The sequence below is a fragment of the Amphiura filiformis genome, chromosome 1 (genome assembly GCF_039555335.1).
Source record: "Amphiura filiformis chromosome 1, Afil_fr2py, whole genome shotgun sequence".
Taxonomy (NCBI): domain Eukaryota; kingdom Metazoa; phylum Echinodermata; class Ophiuroidea; order Amphilepidida; family Amphiuridae; genus Amphiura; species Amphiura filiformis.
The window spans coordinates 76,315,521-76,334,442 of record NC_092628.1 but is presented as its reverse complement, the minus strand read 5'-3'; the positions used below and the strand labels follow the sequence as shown (position 1 = coordinate 76,334,442).

Below are 18,922 nucleotides of genomic sequence, written 5' to 3'. Positions count from 1 at the left end.
TATTTATTTATTTGCAAAATAAAAAACAAAGTCTATGGTCAAGTCTACTTTTAGGGTCGGTCAGGTTACGCCATAACTTCATATAATGTAAACAGTGTGCATCCCCGGGTGTGTATCATGTAGTTTAAAATATTAATACCATTGTATCTTGATTATAACCCATCTGTAGGTTCTCATCCCACACCCGAAGTTGCTCTTAAATAGGTGCAGAAATTCCTTGAAATTGGATATGCCCGGCTGGGCTCGGAAATTGTCGCCGGGTTTTGAATACATTAAAATCACATGGGTTGAAAACAGTCATGGGTGCCTTAAATGCTAGCTGACTATCAGGCAAGCTGGCTGCTTGCCTGGGTAACTGGATGTCTGAACATTTCATTGAGGAAAATATTATCATGGGATTGAAGCAGAAGACTGTTGATTTTGTTTTACTGCATTTTATTTAAATAAATCTGACCAAGAACAGCAACTATTTTAATATAATATTGAAACAATAATTTAACCATTATTAATTTGCTATCGTAATTTGCGAAACATCTTGAAATTCTGAGCCCCTTGTGTGAACTCGTGAAAATAAAATACAGGTAAAATTTAGAGGGTTTAATTTTAATCACATTCCCTCATCAGCCACATCCTGTGCTCCTATATTTCATTTACATCATAATGTAATTTTTACGTAAGGTTCTAGTGCTTAAAGGTCATGTGAACTGATAAAATACATGTAAGAGATAATTTTTTAATTTATTTATGGTTTATTTACTTATGTTTTTATTTATGTATTCCTGATATTTTTTTTAGTTTATTGATATTATCCGTCAGTATTATGTTGAACTCTTGAATTTTTAAATGTCATTTGTGATTTAATCTGTCATGCCAAACATATTCATCTCAGATGATTGTCTGAAACATCAAGATTTTCTCTTTGTCACAATTGGGGGAAAAATGGAAGCTGTAACTCCGTAAACTATACACATAATCGCTTGTAGCAATCACAATTGCAACTCTAACCTCAGTATACATGTTGAAGAACACAGAGGTTTCAACAAATTATATTTTGATAGTCGCTATGCAGACACAACGAGTATGAACATTGGAAGACCATGAATAATTTAGGTCATTTCTTAGCATGCAGTAGCTAGGGCAGGTATGTTCCTTCTATTCTTAATTGTCTCTGGCATTTAGGGTCCAATTATTAATGAAAGGTCACCCAGAGAGATAGTGAAAACTGTGAGTTAGAAAGGGAAGAGACACAAGAAGAGTAAGAGAGAGATAGAGAAAGAGAGATAGCAAAATAAAGTGTGGGGGCGGGTTTTGTGATGAGGAGAATGGAGTGTGTACCACTGCCACCACATGAAATGAACTACAGATGAATGGTGGCTACATGTAGGCCGGCCGGCAGTTTAATTCACTACGCTGCTGCTACTGCAGCCTATGATATGTATACAATCGTATCCTAACTCGCATGCATACCTACGTCTGTAGCCCAAAAAGTGACAGGAACCTTTGAAATCGATATTAGTGATTGTGGATTTGTTGGATATGTATTGATTCTTTATGCCGGCAATACACGTGTGCATGGTGCTGTGTATGGTGGGTCTATTGAGATCATCCGTAGGACTGTATAGTTTAGCGATGGTATGAGTGACATGCTTTGTGTGTGTGTTGATTTTGTTGTTGATCTATGGAAGAGAGAGTTAGAGGTAAGGTTTGTTTGTAAACAATGAGTGACATATAAACAGACTCTTTTCTCTTCTTTACCTCTCCTCTTTCTTTTCTATATATTTTATCTCATTGTCTTTGTCGCTTTTCTCAAAATACAATGTGGCCCCATCCACGTAAGATAACGTGCTTGACTTTATGAATTGAAGTGTTTATCATAGAGCAAAAAAAAATGTTGTGTTGCCTTCTGTGGCTGGTCCGAATTCTTGGAGCAATTGTTTTTTCTTGTGTGTGGGACTGTGGGGTGTATTTGGGTTTTTAAAAAAATTACAAATTACTATTAATTGTGTATTAGGGTTGGCAATTTTCTTTAATTTGCTATCTGTTTCAATGCATTTTTTTTTGGCTGTTTGTTTTCAATATATGTTTTTCAAGCTGTGTGTTGAGGGATTGATGTGACTACAGTCAGTCTACTCTGAAGTACAAAGTACCGAAGCGGACGCACACATTGTGCTGACTTTGAAGGCGCGCATACCTGCAGCAGAGACGCAGCACTGCGCACTGTTTACGCACTGTATACGCGCGTGTTGTCACTTCGTACTTCAGAGTGGACAAACTGTATGTATCACTGTTTGGTTTTTATTTATCTACATTGCCATGGTACCTGCCCAGGGTACCTGGTCTGTGAAATATCATAAAGGGTTACCACCCGGGGTCACTGAACTTTGTAACAAGTTAGTGTTTGATTGCTGTAATAAGATGAAGCAACATGTTTAGGATTTTTTTCCTTTCAAATGATGTCTTCTGACATGCATGCTTATATTTTTTTAATTCATATTTTATAACAATAATAATGGTAGATAAACCACATAATATTTTCTGGGTGTTGTCATAAAATTCAATAACAAAGGGTAAATTTAACAGCAAGTTTATTTATTCAAATCTGCATCTACCAAAATTCTTTTTATTTAAAAATATCATGGTGGAACTTTTATCCTCTGCAATCTCTCTCTTATATATATCCGTCCTCTCTCTTCTCCACCTTTTCTCCCATCCCATGCTGTCTGTCTGTATTGGTCTCTCTCCTTTATCCACCTCTCCTCTATCTGACTGTGACTATAACCATCTACGCATACATCTCCCCCTATCCCTCTCTCTTGCTATCTCACTCTCTCTCCACCTCTCTTCTTGCTTTTCCTGCTTCCAGTGAGCAATCTGAATCAAGTGACATTTCAATGAAAATGTCACCCAAACTCTGGGATTTAAACGCTAATACTCTTGCGCTTGACGCACAAGCTTAGTAAATGTCACCCGGGCACCACCTGACATATCAGAGCCAAAATGGAGAAAGGGGTATGGTTTGATTTGATCAGTTGTGTTGTAAGTTATGCGTAAATGTCCAACTAGTAGCTTCATTGCATTGTAAAGAAAGGGTGCAACTGTCTTTGTTTATATAAAAGAAAACAGGAAAACTATTTGTGTATTATTATTTGTATCACAAAATTACTTCTAATATATTTTAATAAAATCTAATCAGAGAAACAAAATAACCAGCAGAGCCACCCCAAATGAATGGCAATATGCTATTGAAAGGAGGGGGAGGTAAGAAATATGACAAAAAGGAAGTAAAATTTGGAAATATGAGTTGAAAATGTTTTCTGTTTTCTGCCCACTTTCTATGTTATTTTGGTGCAGAAGGAGTTCCTGTTATGAGTGATGACCAGTTTGAACATTAAAAAACCCAGCAATTCATTTAGCAAGAAGAAAACGTGTGAATAAACAGAAGTACAGATAGATAAGACATGTTGCATGAAAGAATAAAACTTGAGGACCAACTTTGCCATTTTCAACATTAAATTAGCCCTTGTCGGGTGGATTAATACAATCTGGGTAAAAGACATTTGAAATAAAATGTCAGTATATTCATCTGCCATTTAGAATTAATACCTGGTCAATTTCCCTAAAATTGAGCTTTGACTAAAGACCTCTCTCAAAAACACGCCCACATCACTTGGCATTTTGGTGTTTGTTATGGAGGTGGGTGGCAAGGCCCTATGATACAGTAAAATTTTCATTCTTGAAGATATTTTAAATAATGAATTCAAAGAATTTGATTAGAATGTTTTAATAGGCCTATACATAATCATTATAGTGCCAACACAATTTAAAACAAATGTTACTGCATACTGATGTTGTCAATGTCATGAAAATTTCATTTAGTAAAAAGAGTTTTTACCACCTGTGAAAATATAATCTGGTAAAAGTAATGTTGTTTTATTATTTTATTGGGCAAATTTGTGGTATGTCATATTTTGTTGAGTTTTAATAAACATTTTGCTGCTAACTGAAAAGAGTAGGCGTGAAATAAAAAATATTTCTGTAACATTAATAATAGTTTAATACATGTAGGTATATAGAGTTTTCTATTTGTGAGTGCTTGCTTGAAATATAAGCATTGGACGATTGGATCGAGACTTTGCGAGAGACTAGAACTGATATGATGTAATTTTGCAGAAGATGACATTCAAAACTACTTACAGAAAAGACAGGGAAAGCACTGTGGACTCATTTGCTTCTTGCAATGTTAGAGGTTGGTGGTAATCGGATTGAATGTTCAAGGTACCAGGAGAAATCATGACATTTTAAGTAATGTGTTGGAGTTTTGGGTTTGAGGCTTCCTATGGTGTGTTTTCTTAGACAAATATTTTACCCTATTTGTTTCACATCACCCGGGTGTAATAGGAAGCTATTAGCCTTAAAAACCAGGTCAGGGCTCTAGTTAAACAAAACTAAATCTGCTGTAATGTTTAACAGTGTTAGTATAATTACTAATGTGTCACATGTGACACGATCAGGGGGAATGAGTGTAATGTCGGCAATTTTCAATTTTGGTTTTTGTTCATTATTCATTCACACTTAAAAAATGCTATGGTATGTTCCAAACCCCATTAAAATTGGACATCTGGTTACAAAGTTATGAGTGATTATCCAATTTCAAAAACAAAGTAAAACATAAAAATGTATCACCTGTTTTTATCAATAAGTCAAAATCAATATTAGCGACATCAGACTCATTCCTCTTGATCGGATCAAATATATTTCACTAACAAGTAGAGACATTAGTAGCAGCAGATAAACTCAAATTAGGTTATTACAACCATCCTTGCCCTACCTGCACTCAGTGCAAATTTACTGTCTTCATCTCTTTCAAGTTGTACGCAGTAAAAACAGGATTTGACATGCATGTTTCATTACTGAAAACATTCATGTGTATTTATTTTACTCCAGAAGATACAATTTTGCCTTAAAATGGTTTGTATTATATATGATTTTATTTGGTGTCAAATAGATAGAGCAACTGGCATTTGACCTTTTCTGATGACATTTACTTATATTGCAGTGTCAATAAAATCTGTGCATGGATGTAAGAATATATTGATCACAATCGAATTGAATTTTTTTTATAAATAAAAATTGTTAATAAATAAAAATTATCAAGATCATAGAATAAGAGTGAAAACAATCCATTACTGTTATGCTATATCTATGATAATTGGTGATGATAGACAAGTTCATAACAATGACCTGTGGTCAACAACATAAACATTGTATTAAAAATAAAACCTTCAATATCAACATAAATAAATATTTTTTACAAATATTTTACTAAATATTTTTTACAAATATTTTGCTTCAACTTTGTGATACTACCAGTGTCATGACAACCTGACTGTAGCCATTTAATTAGATAACCTTAAAATCTCATGATTATTTGATCAGCAATTGATTTATCTTTAATTATCCTGCTCTTAGTCAGGCTTCACACAACACATGGAAAATAGTGGGCAGTTAAAGTAATTAATGATTTTTCCCTTCCTTGAGATATAAATTGCGCATTTTTCAGTGCTGCAATAGTAAGGCTTGCGAGTTGAGTTCTTTAGTTGTGGCTTCGTTCTTAAATGTCACCGTTGTCTCACTGATGTGTAAACAACAAGAGATGAGGGAAAGCAAGAAAGAAAAAAGAAAGGATGGTTGTGATCTTTAAAATTGTGGTAAATGTCAAAGCATCCTTGCTTTGCTTGCAGCGGGTGTAGCAAATGCTTGCAAGGAACTTTGAGGGTTCCATTGGTTTGGGTTGAGATATGATGGATTGATTGATTGTACAAATTTGAAAAACTATGTGTCTGAAAACGAAAAGATTAATTAAAAATCTTTTTGTTTTACAGTGTTTGTAGCTTTTCTATTGAAAATGAGTTCTGGAACTTTACCAATTTATAAATTGCAAATTATTTGAAAGGAAAAAAATGTCTACACAACTACCTTTACATGAAGTTATGTATTCAGATCATGTTGAGTGCGTTGAAAATAGAAATAACATTCATGTAAGATGTGTGCGACATGTGACAAGACATTCATACTGTCGACTGTATGAAGCAGCCCTGATATTTTAATTAATTCTGTCGGCCGCAGTTAGATAAATATTTATAGCAGAATGTAGATAGGTAGGGTGTAAGGATTTCTAAATGCATGCTTGAGTTGTTAAAGTAAAAGCAAAGCAAAGCAATATAAAATCAAGCATTTGAAGCAGAGCAAAGGAAATAATACAAAAGCAAGCTAAAAACAGTAATTTTAAACATGCAAATAAAATAAAATAAATGAAATATAAAATAAAATAAGATAAGTGAAATAAAATAAATGAATCAAATGGTGGATAAGGAGTGAAAAAATAGATACAAAAAAATTCCATGTTTACAAACAGTATTCTCAGCTCACTTCATTATGTTTTTTGTGTCCTGTTCAGTCCAAAACAGAACACTTACAGAAGCAGTTTTAAAGAAAAGAACACTAACAGAACAGAACACAAACTAAAATTAACAGAACACTTACAGAACACATAAAGAACAGAACAATTAGAGAAGCAGTTTTGGCTAATATTATTTCTTTCCTTAAATTGTTATTATAAATTGACAATGATTCCTAAGATTATCCAGATACTTGAATTGTACACAAGATTAAGAGAGATGAGAAACAATATCTTGTTCCATTATTACACAATCTAAAATGGTAGATACATGCAGTATACATCATTTTAAGTGGTTGCTCTGATACTCAGAAAAACTAACATCAAGTATATTTCACGTTATATTGTAATACTTGGCCATGTAGCAAGTGGAGAGTGTGTTATGTGTAGTTAAAGAAAGGCTCTTGTAATGCAGCTTGCTTTGACTGTAGATGGGTTCTTACACAGTAGGTAGATGTGTGTCCGGATGTGATGACATTTCAACAGCACACCTTGACCTTTTCTCTTCTCCCCATCTCGTTCTACCCAGTGAAAGCTGCTCCCAGTCGGATAATTGGAGTAAATTGTTCACTTACAATGTGACACTAGTGGTAATATATACATCAAAGCAATAAGATAAAGTTGATCAAACTGAGATGTTAAATGAGTGCACATTTATATAATATATTAAAATATGTATAAATAAAATGAGTTGCTAAAGCTTATAATACTTATCACACATCAAATGGATGCTAGCTATTTCTGAGAAATTTAGAAGGGCAAAATGTTTATCTTCTCGGAATGTGTCAAAAGTAATAGTGAAATTTTACAAATGGGCCCCTTTTGGTCTCACAAGATCATGTCATATTTAATCCTGAAGAAAAATGGTGATGATTCATTGCTTTCAAGAAAATTCATAATTTGAGAATAAATATATATATGTATATATACCCTAGTAAGTAGACGTGTCAGCACTAGTTGCTCTGTCTATGTAAATACATTTATTTGCACCAGCGCTAAATACATGTCTAAATGTTCAGATTTTTTTATATAGGACTTTATGACCAATGAATGTTGGTTCTTTTTTGTTTTCATGTTTCCAATGTCTGTTTGGTTTTGGTGCAAATAAATTGAATTCTATATGTTTGAAAAAGTGAGGAATGTGTGATGATGATAGTTTTATCAATTAGCAGTTAGCACATCGTATTTCTTGCTTAGGCAATGAAAAAAGACCTGTTTTATGGATGGGCGGACCTCTTTTTTTTATGACAGAGGCTAAAATTGCACTAAAATTCACCAAAATCTGCCAAATCTGAAAAACAATTTTGTAAAAAACGGCTGATTTTACATGATTTTTGCAAATATAAAAAAAAACCGAATCTCCAAAATACAAATTCTGGGTCGATCGGGCCCGTAGAACAGGGTTGTTTTTTTGTCGCCTTACTAGTTACCCAACAAACTTGCCAGAGCAATATCACACTGAAAAATTACTTGGCCCATACACTGTACTTGCATTTTTTTCCTCCCAGCAGCTATTAATACCCAGTTGGTGTTTAACAATCAAGCATGTCTCTTATGTGTTCTCTCCTCTATTTTCTCTCATCCTGCAGTGTTTCTGATGGCATAAAAGATTGGTTTGGATTTTAACCTACAATATTACCCTACAAGTTGTATTCACTCCGCAACATCTGCGGGTACCCAAACCGAAGCTGTAAACTTTTGAAGCAGCCTACTGAATAACTTCATGCAATTCTGAAAGACAAGACACTGAACATATCCTTGGGATTTCAATAACATTTCTCTTCAATACTCGTGGATAATAATTATTATATTTGGCTGTCGTTGATGTTACAGGTAAGTTAAGTTGTCATATTTGTGTTTGTTTTGGTGTTATAGTTCTGGTGTTCTTCATGTGTCAGGTCTGGGGTATCTTTTTTTTAAAGTAGATCTGAAGAATTGCAGCAAGTTTGGTTGATTTATCCTCACTGTATGGTGAAAATAATTTTATGAAGTATGGCATAGAATCAAAAATTGAAATACCCTTACGTAATAATACCCATCTGTTCTTTAGAGTGGCACCAATAGACACATGTTCAGATGGTCATAGAATTATTTGAGGATTGAGATTTTTGATTCCTGTAAGTCAAATCCCTGACTGTGTGTCCACATGACTCCATCCTGGACTGGAATCCAAAAGTTTTGCGATGCCTGATGACGACAGCTTTGGAATTACAACCGGAAGCTATGACCTCTCTAGTAGCACCGCGAATTAAACCATATTAAATATAATTAAGACCTAGTTCATAGGTTAAGCTCAGTACTCGAGAATCGCAAAATGGCATCACACGAGGATCACTCTAGGATATTGCAAAATCCCCAAAATTTCTTAGGGATAAATTTGAGGACTAACTTAGGGATTGGAATCCTCAAGACAATGGACACAGCCACAGAATTAGAGAAGGAGAAGCGGGACTCCCTATACCGCCAGGTACAATCGCGCCTTCAGCTATCGGGTACTTTCTGACATTGCGCAGAGACGAACGAACAATTCTGCATCTCATCTGAAGTATCTTGGTACTTGTGTGCAAGTCGCTTAAGATGCGTCTCTCAAATGCCCATCATCAATGTTCTGCATGACAACAAATGACTGAAGCGCATTGGAAACCAAATACTTGTGATCCATGCTTGTATCCAGATGGTGGTCCAGTCCCGTTTCTCCTTCTCTAATTCTATGGACATGACATATTTCCCCAAGTTTGCATCAAGACAACAAATGACTCAATTTTGTGCTATTTTTGCATTTTTTCAAAAATTATAACGAGGTAACAAGAAATGTATATTATAGGGCAAGGACTACAACTACTGCACTGGAAATTTTATTTCGGCATGACAACTGTGGAGTTACAGTCAAAAATGAGGGAAAACCAGTATTTGATCAATAAATCAATAACTACTTGCCTTGAGTTGCTGAATTTTCAGTGCAGTAGTCATTGCCCCTATAATATACATATCTTACTTGTCATCACAAATAGGCTATAATTTTTTTTTTTTTTTTGAAAATAGGCATAAAATTGGCTAGGGGTGTAGTACCCCCTTAAGCAAAAAGCCCACCATGTGGACATGCCTGATGAAGGAAATCTATCTTGCCATGAATGCAACATTGCACTGCCAATTCATGTATAATCAGTGCTGTAATTGAATGAACTGGTTGGTTGTTGTGAAGACACAAGTGAGGTGCACTGGCATGGCATTCTGCCCCAAATACACTCAAAGAATTTAAATTGTGTGAGAATCAGAGAACCAATCACAAAGAATATGATTTTAAAATCACTCACCTATAATAGGTAATTTATCTGCAACAAACACCCATTGAAATTCATTGAGATTCAGCTAACCAGTCACCAAGAATTCAAATTCAGTTAGAAACATAAAGGAATCATTTTGAAATCATTCACCATTAGATCTGCCAAACACCCACCCCCACAAGATTCAAATTCAGTCTGGGAGATGGTCGTACAGAATATGATCCTGAAATCATTCACTATAGGAGGGTGCGGACATCCGGGTGCTTAGCAACAAATTGAGCTAAATTTCCTAGCAACAAGTGAGTCAAAGTAAAAGCATTCCATGCACACACTCAACATAGGCGTCACACACGCAATGCGCAGTAGGTGCAATGTGCAGTGGCCCTTATAACTGATTTGCGCATATTTTTTTCACCAGGATTTGATTATTTTCACCGGCATGATGTAGCTCCGCCCTTGGCTAGTCTGCCCGCACCAAACGCCTGCAAAGGAAGGATTTAAATTCAATGGCAATCACAAAATAAGTTTCAATTTTTAAAAAAGGAGAGATTAACAGGAATGAAATTTAATCTTGAAATAATATTCAATTCTACACAGCAAAATGGATTGTTCTACTGCAGTGCATGAATATGTTCCAGTTTTCCAATATCTGGTCCCTTGACCATGCCAAGTTTCTGCTAAGAAAGGCAAACATAGCACACATTACTGTGTCTGTTCCAATCCCATCAGTAGCGATGACCATTACATGATAAACCATTACCTAAATGACAAGCGGCATTGTCTTTTGAAGCATACACATGTGAAAGTAGGACGCACATATATGCATTTCATTTCTCTTACCAGACAATTAATATTGAAGTACTTGAATTTCTGTAGTTGCAGTGTAAGTTACTGAAGCAGGAGAAACCCATTTACACATGTAAAGTATCCTGTTAAAAGTGAGAGTTCAGATTGGGATCGACATAGGCTCTGAAAGATTTTAAATATTGGGGGAATGGCACCTGGCCCAAATTATTGGGGGGCCCAATGGTACTTTTTCATAGCCACCAAAATTATTGGGGGATACCTCCCCCCAGTTCTGGAGCCACTGATGTAGTTTCATCCAAAGCAAAAAGTAAATGTAAAGTATTTTTTTAGCAATTCCAGCAATTTTTTAGCAATTTAGCTGGTGATTGGCGAGTGGTGGGGTCTCCTCCCTTTCTACGCGCCAATGACCAATGGGTCAACCGTCTTGTTGGCAAGACCATTGATCATCCAATCAGCGTGATTGTTTATCACTTCTATGTTTACCCTTGTGTACGTAGGCTCGGTGCACAGACCGAGGAAGTAATAAAAAATTAACTTCAGTTGTACAGTACCCTGACCCACAATGTTGTACAGTCAAATCAAAGATACATTGAGTATCTTTGGTCAAATGATAAGGCTTGAATTTGAAATCATCTTGACCTAATGACAGTTTTATGTTGTGGTAATGGCAATATATTCAGGGTAAGTGAGTCAGGAAGTATTTAAACTTGTTGCCCAGGACAAAGATAACATTTGCAAGAACTACATGTAGTTAGATGTGCCTAATTAACCTATTTTAAATTAGTTTTACTATCAAGAGTCTGTGATTTATTGTACTCAAGTTACAAGCGCTTGTTCAGTAATTTTGCAATGACAATGTGATTTTCACTCATGCAACAAAAAGATGACAATATCTCTTTCTCTCCTTGTTGACTGGACAATCACTCAAGTCATTTGGTCATCCGATAATGACTTGGCATTAACCAGTTGCGTAGTTATTTCACCTGTTTCCAGAGCACAACCTGGGTAGTACACCTATTAATATGCCCGTGTGCAGACTGTGTGTATTGAAATTTAAAACTTGAAACCTTGCTTGGTCGATTATCTGCCAAGGGGGGCAAAGATTGGGTTCACTTTAATGTCTGTTGCTGCTGACATGCTGTTATCAATGTCTTTGTATTTTAATCACTTAAGCTCAAAAATTAAAAATAAATGTTCAGTGCTATAATATTTAAAAAAAACTGTACCATATTCCTGTACTGTCTGTGCATACAATATTAATGTGTGACATGACACAATTTCTGGGTCGAGTAGAGATGTATTTGACAGTAGAAATCACATAGTGTCTATGCTTGCTTACATGGACAGTTAGCATTATACATAGGCAGTCATGCCATACTGTCTTTAGATGGGTGGTTCCTCTGTATAAGTGTATGTATTAGTTCTGATGAAGTGATTTGCTGTAGTGAGATATGTATGAATTTAAACAGGTGTATATACATGTACATTGTATAATATTTGTATTTTGGTTGAAGGTATTATTTGTTTTATACTGAAAAATAACTCGGCAGCATTCCCAAGCATTTACAATGTCATATTTTAGAGTAAGTATCAAAATGGAGAATTAAATTTTATAAAGTGCTCTTTCAGATCATAGTATGTACCAGAATGTTGCATCTGTACAATGGTACAACTGTTTGTACATTTTTAAATTGTGCCATTAAAAATTGATTTCATTCCTACCATACACACATTGCATGATTATGACATGTGTGTTCTTGAAATTGGTACAAAAAAGGTTGCTTACCCTTGGCGTTAATATATGTGATCAATTGCTATTGTAACTTTAAAGCTTCTTTTGGTCAAATAATGATTCTTCACCAGATTCATTGAACATCAACGCATGTATGGCATGCACTAACAAGGGGTAATGTCTTTTTGTCAATTTTAATAATGGATATATAATAAATAAAAAATGAGAGAGATACATGTAGAAATAATTTCTGTTAAGATTTCATCACCCCTTTGGATGAGGAGCAAAAGAGGTCACTATATATTGAATTGACATGGTCTATTTGATTATGGCATGAAATGCGAGCACCCCAGCAAATTGTGTTAGTGCATGCCGGACATGCTTTGGTGTTGGAACCTTATGCCAGCTATGCTGTGGTTTGTCCACTAACAAAATGGAAACCCTGGTCTTGTGCATTATTGGTCTTTGCTCAGATGTCAAAGGTTACTGTCATCCTAACATGGCCAAACGGTCTTGTAAAAAGTTGTATAGAAATATCTAACCAGGCCCATCACCATTAAACCACACAAGTGTGCAGGTACTAATGTAATTATTACAAAGGACCGTTATATATTATAAAGTTATCTCAAGTTGGAAAGCTGATGTTAAGGCTTAGGCCAAAATCAGGTAGCATTATGAAAAGTAATGTTTTTTCAAAGTTTATCACCCATTTTGCCTAAATACAAGATGCCAAATAAAATGTTCAAAGTGTTGTATTTTCTTTCAAAGAAGGTATAACAATAACAAATTTTTGTGTCAGCCTCATCCAACCAAAACTGCAATGCAAATTAAATTGTGCCTTTCGACAGTAAGACAGAGAACAATTAAAATATCAATAAAAATAAATGATAAAACCAAAAATAAAAGACATTGAAAGTTTTTATTTACATCTAATCACTTTTGTTTTCTGCTTGTTTTGATCAACTGTCCTTTATAAGAAATCACAACATGGTGCAATGAAGTTTTCCATTTTATCACAAGGAAAATAAAAGTTCATTTTGAGTTGACTGATCACATTTGTCATCTGGTGTAACTGTTGCTAATAATATTTCCCATGTGTTCAAGAACCATTTATCCATGCTATCACTGAATAGATTCATCAGATTTGTAAACACATGATGTTACTATATAGCTGTAATTTATACTTTTAAAGTCAAGTACTGCCCTTTCCACAATTACGATTACTCACAATAGTTAATTACATTGCTGTTAATTGCATTGCATGGTACATGTACATGTTCTACAAATCAAAATTAGTATTATAACAGAGCTTTTGGTGCATTCTCAATTTTTACATACTATGTACTAGATTTAAGTGTTAAGGGCAGTAATTTTTCTTTCATCTTCACAAAAAAAATCTATGTGAAATAGCATTATTAAATTGATGATAATGATAGTGATGACTGGTAATGATAAGACAGGAATTGCATAATTTTTATTGTCCATCAAAAAAGGCTGTTCTCTTGCCTCTTACCAGTTGTATATAATACTTACAAACTAATTATAGGCTAAATTGGAGATGCATATATCTTATTTGGATTGGATAGGCTAAGTTTTGTTAAGCTGCTTGTTTATTAATTTGACAAAAAATTCAAAATATTGTCAAATCAAATGGAGAAAACTTCTTGTATTATCTTATTTGGATAGGCATCTTGTTAAGCTGCTGTTTATTTTAATTCTGATAAAAATTAAAAATATTGTGAAATGTGAAAACTAACACAAGAAACTGACAATAATGCTTTGATTATTGTCTACACTTCCTTGTAGTAAATACTAAATTGAAATAAATCAGTGATGAAAGAATGGTTGAAATGTTGTTACATATTTCACTCATCAGACAAGTTGCTACAGGAAACGAATCCTAATTTCCTTCTTTATATGGAAACAACTGAAATGAATCTAGCCAATTTTCCAGGAATGTGGATGTCACCCGATAGAAGGTTGGTCAAATGTCTATGTTGTTGCATATAGGCATAGAGAGGGAACGGCAAGGGATAATATTTGGGAAATATATTATACGGAGTGAATAATGTTGTCTGTTGAATCAGTTCCAGAATCCAAAAATTAATTAACCCCATTTTGACATATTAGGAGCATATCTGACATCCTTATCAGTTATATAATTTTGATGATGTCATAGTTATTAAGATGCCCTTTTTCAACTAAGCAGGAATATTTTACAGACATGTAGTGCAAAACTTGAATCGATTCAACAGAACAAAATTTTAAATTTATGCTGCTGCAGATACACAATAATATCTTCATATTTATACATGCAGAGTGAAGCTGTGTGAGAGATTTTACACACACACAAATTGTGTAATGGGATCACATTAAACATGCAGCAATAGTACACAGGCTCTGCTTAGCCAATATTCACCCTCAGACAAGACCCACAAAATGCTGTACTATAATTTGCGCTTGTCGTTTTTGTCTTGGATTTCGAGACGACGTTGACAGAGCAGGCGCACATCTTTTTACTAGCTAGCTAGCTACCTAGGTCGTATCAGGTACTGGAGGCCACCAAGGACAATCTATCTGCATAGGTAGTGATGTGAGCTTGCTTGGGATGCCATGATGATGATGACATCATCTTTTCACAATCATAACATTTACCAGTTTAAAGGAGAACCCGCTGCTTTAGTGCTGCCTGTGCATTGTGCTGTGCCTAAAATAAAATTATTCATCAGAACTGTTTACTGTGTGTGCTATTTTGTGAGTACATGTAAATATATATATCAGCATGGAGCAACAGTGATGATTTTTATTTTCAGACATGTAAAGTAACATTTTGGAAAATATGTGTGTTTTTATGACACATGCTTATGTGAGTTTAGGTGTGTTATCTTCAGTAGACAGCGATTTATTACTGTTATTATTGCTATCTTCATTAGATAGCAAATGTTAATTTTGCAGAGTGAACTTTTCATAATATTGAGAGAAAGATCATTTTTGCTTTTGCAGCTTCAAATGTATATTTTTTGAAGACACAGCTACAAACAGATATCAGTGAGCAGGAAAATATTGCGAATGTTTTTGTTGCTATCAAAATTTGCAAAATGTTGATTTCTTTTTTAATGCTTTTTTCTGATTCTTTCATCAAAAGCAATGTTGTGCTAATCATTTGTTTGTTTATTTATTGTCAATTGTTTGTGTTTCACTATGTCCTTTCTCTTGTGAAATATTTTATGGCTAATAAGGCCCCCCCCAAGTTTTGTCTCTCAAACTTGTACGCATTGTGAAAGCCATCTTATCGCATAGCCCTATGTGCTGGGCCTCTTTTACAGACCTTTTTGTAGTTAACGTACGGTAAGCTAAAAACACAACAAAAAAATCTGCTTAACTTGTTTTCTAAACAAATAAAAAAAAATTAAAGTGCATAGCACATAGCTTTTTTGTAAAATGTTCAGGAGATAAACCTTTTATTTTGCCTAAGCATATATATAATAAAATATATATATAATAAAATTTTACCTATTTTTTAATAAGCCATAGTTGTTTGATTAACCGTAATTGCATAATTTGTTTTGTTTATCACAAATTATATTTTGGTGTGTGTTGAGGATCAAATCTTATAATTGGTAATGGTCAGCAATGGAAAACATTGCACAAGAAGAAAACAACAAATACATTATTCACTCTTAGATCAATCAAATACTACTCAAATCAAAACATTTCTCAGTAACTCTAGAGTGTAATTAATGAAACATAGCTAATGATTGTCTTCATTATATATTTACACACTGTACCTACCTAAATTTGGTTTCAGCATAATATGTGTATAGAAGCTGATATGCTTGTTTGCATAATCAGTACTTCTGGTTGTAAGAAATGGCTATTCTTTAGAAAATGTGGGTGGAAATGACAAATATATGTTGATTGATCCCTATTTGTGTGGGTTCAAGCATCATGATTATGGGAGTTGAAGAGCATTATAAGATTTAATGGCTGTCATGTTTTTATGTGTAATGTATAACAAAATAATAAGGCAACTTGTTGTGACTCTAAAGTTCACTAGTGGGTATTGCACTGCAAAATGAGCCTCATGCAAAGTTTATAAATGAGCACATACAGTTAAAATCTGAACCTTGGTGACAGGACAAGTTAGAAGATGTTATGAAAGAAAATGGCAGCTCCTCCTAACTGTAACCTGCTTTTCTTTTTAAAGTGACTTGTATCCTTTACCTATTAATAATATTAACTAAATCCTAATTATTGACAGTTACTTTGTACCAAAATTACTAACAGGTTTCCATATATACGATGGTTAAGTAGGGATCTTCATCAGAAACGGGTTCAATTAATGGCTAAGCACAATGCTAAACACAAACCTAAAGTATGAATTTCTAAGAAGATAGCACCTGTGTCTGGGTTTTAGCCATCAGCTGTAAAATGAGTTTTCACAGAGTAGGCCCATCAATTTGTAGGTTCCTTTCTGAGAGTTTATCAAAATAGTTTGATATCATTATGATAACAAAGAACTAAGTTAGCCATGATGTAAAATTAGTTACATTATCACATGAAATATAATGACAGTTTTAATTTTACAAACTCTGGAATGGGAATTAGTTAAGGGACCTTTTGGTTGTGACACATGACTAGAATATTTACTTGTATTGATGTACATGTTTGTGTCCCTCTACCAGGTACATAGTAACTGGTAGTGATGCAACTGATCCACATAAAATGTTGTTATACCACAAGTATGTTGCAATGAGTAATGGTGAAAACTTGAAGAGAATGGATTCTTCCAGTCTTGATTCTTTATTTAAGAAACAAGTACATGCCATGTTATTGTGGTAGAAGTTAGATAAGTACTGCTAGACATTACATTGATCTGAATAGTAGGCTCAATGAAGATGAATGTTGCACAAGGGTTTAACCCAATACAAAATCCAGGGAAGTTTTTGATCATCATGTGTAATCTATATGACATATGACTACTGCCCTACTTTGCTAGTATTAAAGAATTTTGTGTTGTACATATGACATAGCCTACAGGCATCATTCACTCTAGCTCTCTTTCTCTTTGGAAATTCCATAGAGTTACTGTGTACTTTTGTACTGGAACTTCATGACTGGCAATTAGGCGTAATTGATTGTTGACATCGTCATTGATGCGATGAAACGATAGGATTAGATGACAAGATGTGTGTTACTTTTCAAATGTGTGGAATTTTGTATGCATGTACTGGCCAGTCCTCACAGACTATTGGTAATGTACAAACTTGACAGGAATGTGCTTTTTGAATCATGTAAGATAGTCCTATAATGAACCATAGTCAGAGTCTATGAATGAACCTATGTTAGAGCAATGTGTTATATATCAATCTTTATGTCCATGCTTCTGGGTGTTCCGTACATCATTTCTTGGACAACCATATAATTTAGTGACGTAATGATTGCCGTAACTAAAGAAAATAAAGATAATGTAATATAGCAATATATGCCAAGACAAAGTACACTGTACAGACAAGGGAAGTATACATTTCAATACATTAATGTGCTTATGTTGATAAAGCTGAATAAGTGAAGGTCATAGGTCATGCAAGGTTATTCATGCAAAAACTCTGCACATTTTGCCTTTAAATCATGGTCACACAAAGAATGATTTTTTGTTTTAAACAAATGGTATTTCAGCATGATTTTTGAAGAGGTGACGGATAACCCTTTAACCCCTACCGTAGCTTAACCTGGATTGCCACACGTGCAAGCACTCGCCAGTCAGTTTTCAGGAAATGGCTCTATTACTCAGGTGTATCTGTGCCACATGTGCTATATACATTTTAATTCACCTTTTAATTGTGTGTTTTGGATATGTTAGTGTAATTCTGTTATACTTATAAACACTCCTGTCTTTGTACTTGTGTTGTCTGACATGAATCTTTTGGGATAAGTACTAATCAGTACTAATGCATTGACAAGCATAAATATACATTGTAGAATATCTCCAGTAGTGGTAGCTTTGTACCTTGAGCTAGCACTAGCAGTTAGCCATCTTCAGTAGATAGCTACACATTAAATCAGACTTTGAAATATTTCATCCCAAACTTGTATCCCAAATGTGCACTTCATAATGGATATTTGGGTACAATGTCACTTTGTATGTAATAGAAGGAACCGTAACAGTATTCCAATTGTGTGGAAAGATTTTTGTACCCCTTTGAAGGCAGTCAAGTTTGAAATGCAAAATTATACTGTCATGGCTTAATTTGGGGTCTGTATCAACAACTGATACACATTTGTAACTCAGCAGATATAATTAGGTGCTATCTTTAGTAGATAGCAAAGTACAAATTACACATCTTCAGTGGATAGCAAAATATGTTGATCTCATATTAATTTCAGTTATAACAAACACATGAATCGGGCTACCCTGGGTAAACATGCTATCTTCAGTAGATATACTCCCAGCAAACACAATGTTGGTTTCTGTAAAGCTCATAATAAAGGTATTAAAATATTTTGTAAAAAACACGCAACCGAAATGTTTTCAAAATGTTCCTGTAAAATATTTGCTTCAAAACATGTTGCATTGGAAGAAAGCATTTTGTAAATTGTTTAAGTAGCATTAGATGCAAGCATATTGAAAAAAAATCAAAC

The 18,922-nt window shown here is 34.4% G+C and overlaps 1 protein-coding gene across 1 annotated transcript in view; it reads left to right on the top strand.

Moving 5' to 3' along the window:
* The window catches only part of LOC140153406 (uncharacterized), a 95,697-nt gene that overhangs the window by 24,590 nt on the left and 52,185 nt on the right, over window positions 1–18,922 (top strand). Inside the window, 1 exon segment of the mRNA XM_072176163.1 lies at window positions 8,047–8,290. The gene's annotated coding sequence lies outside the window, so the exon portion shown is untranslated.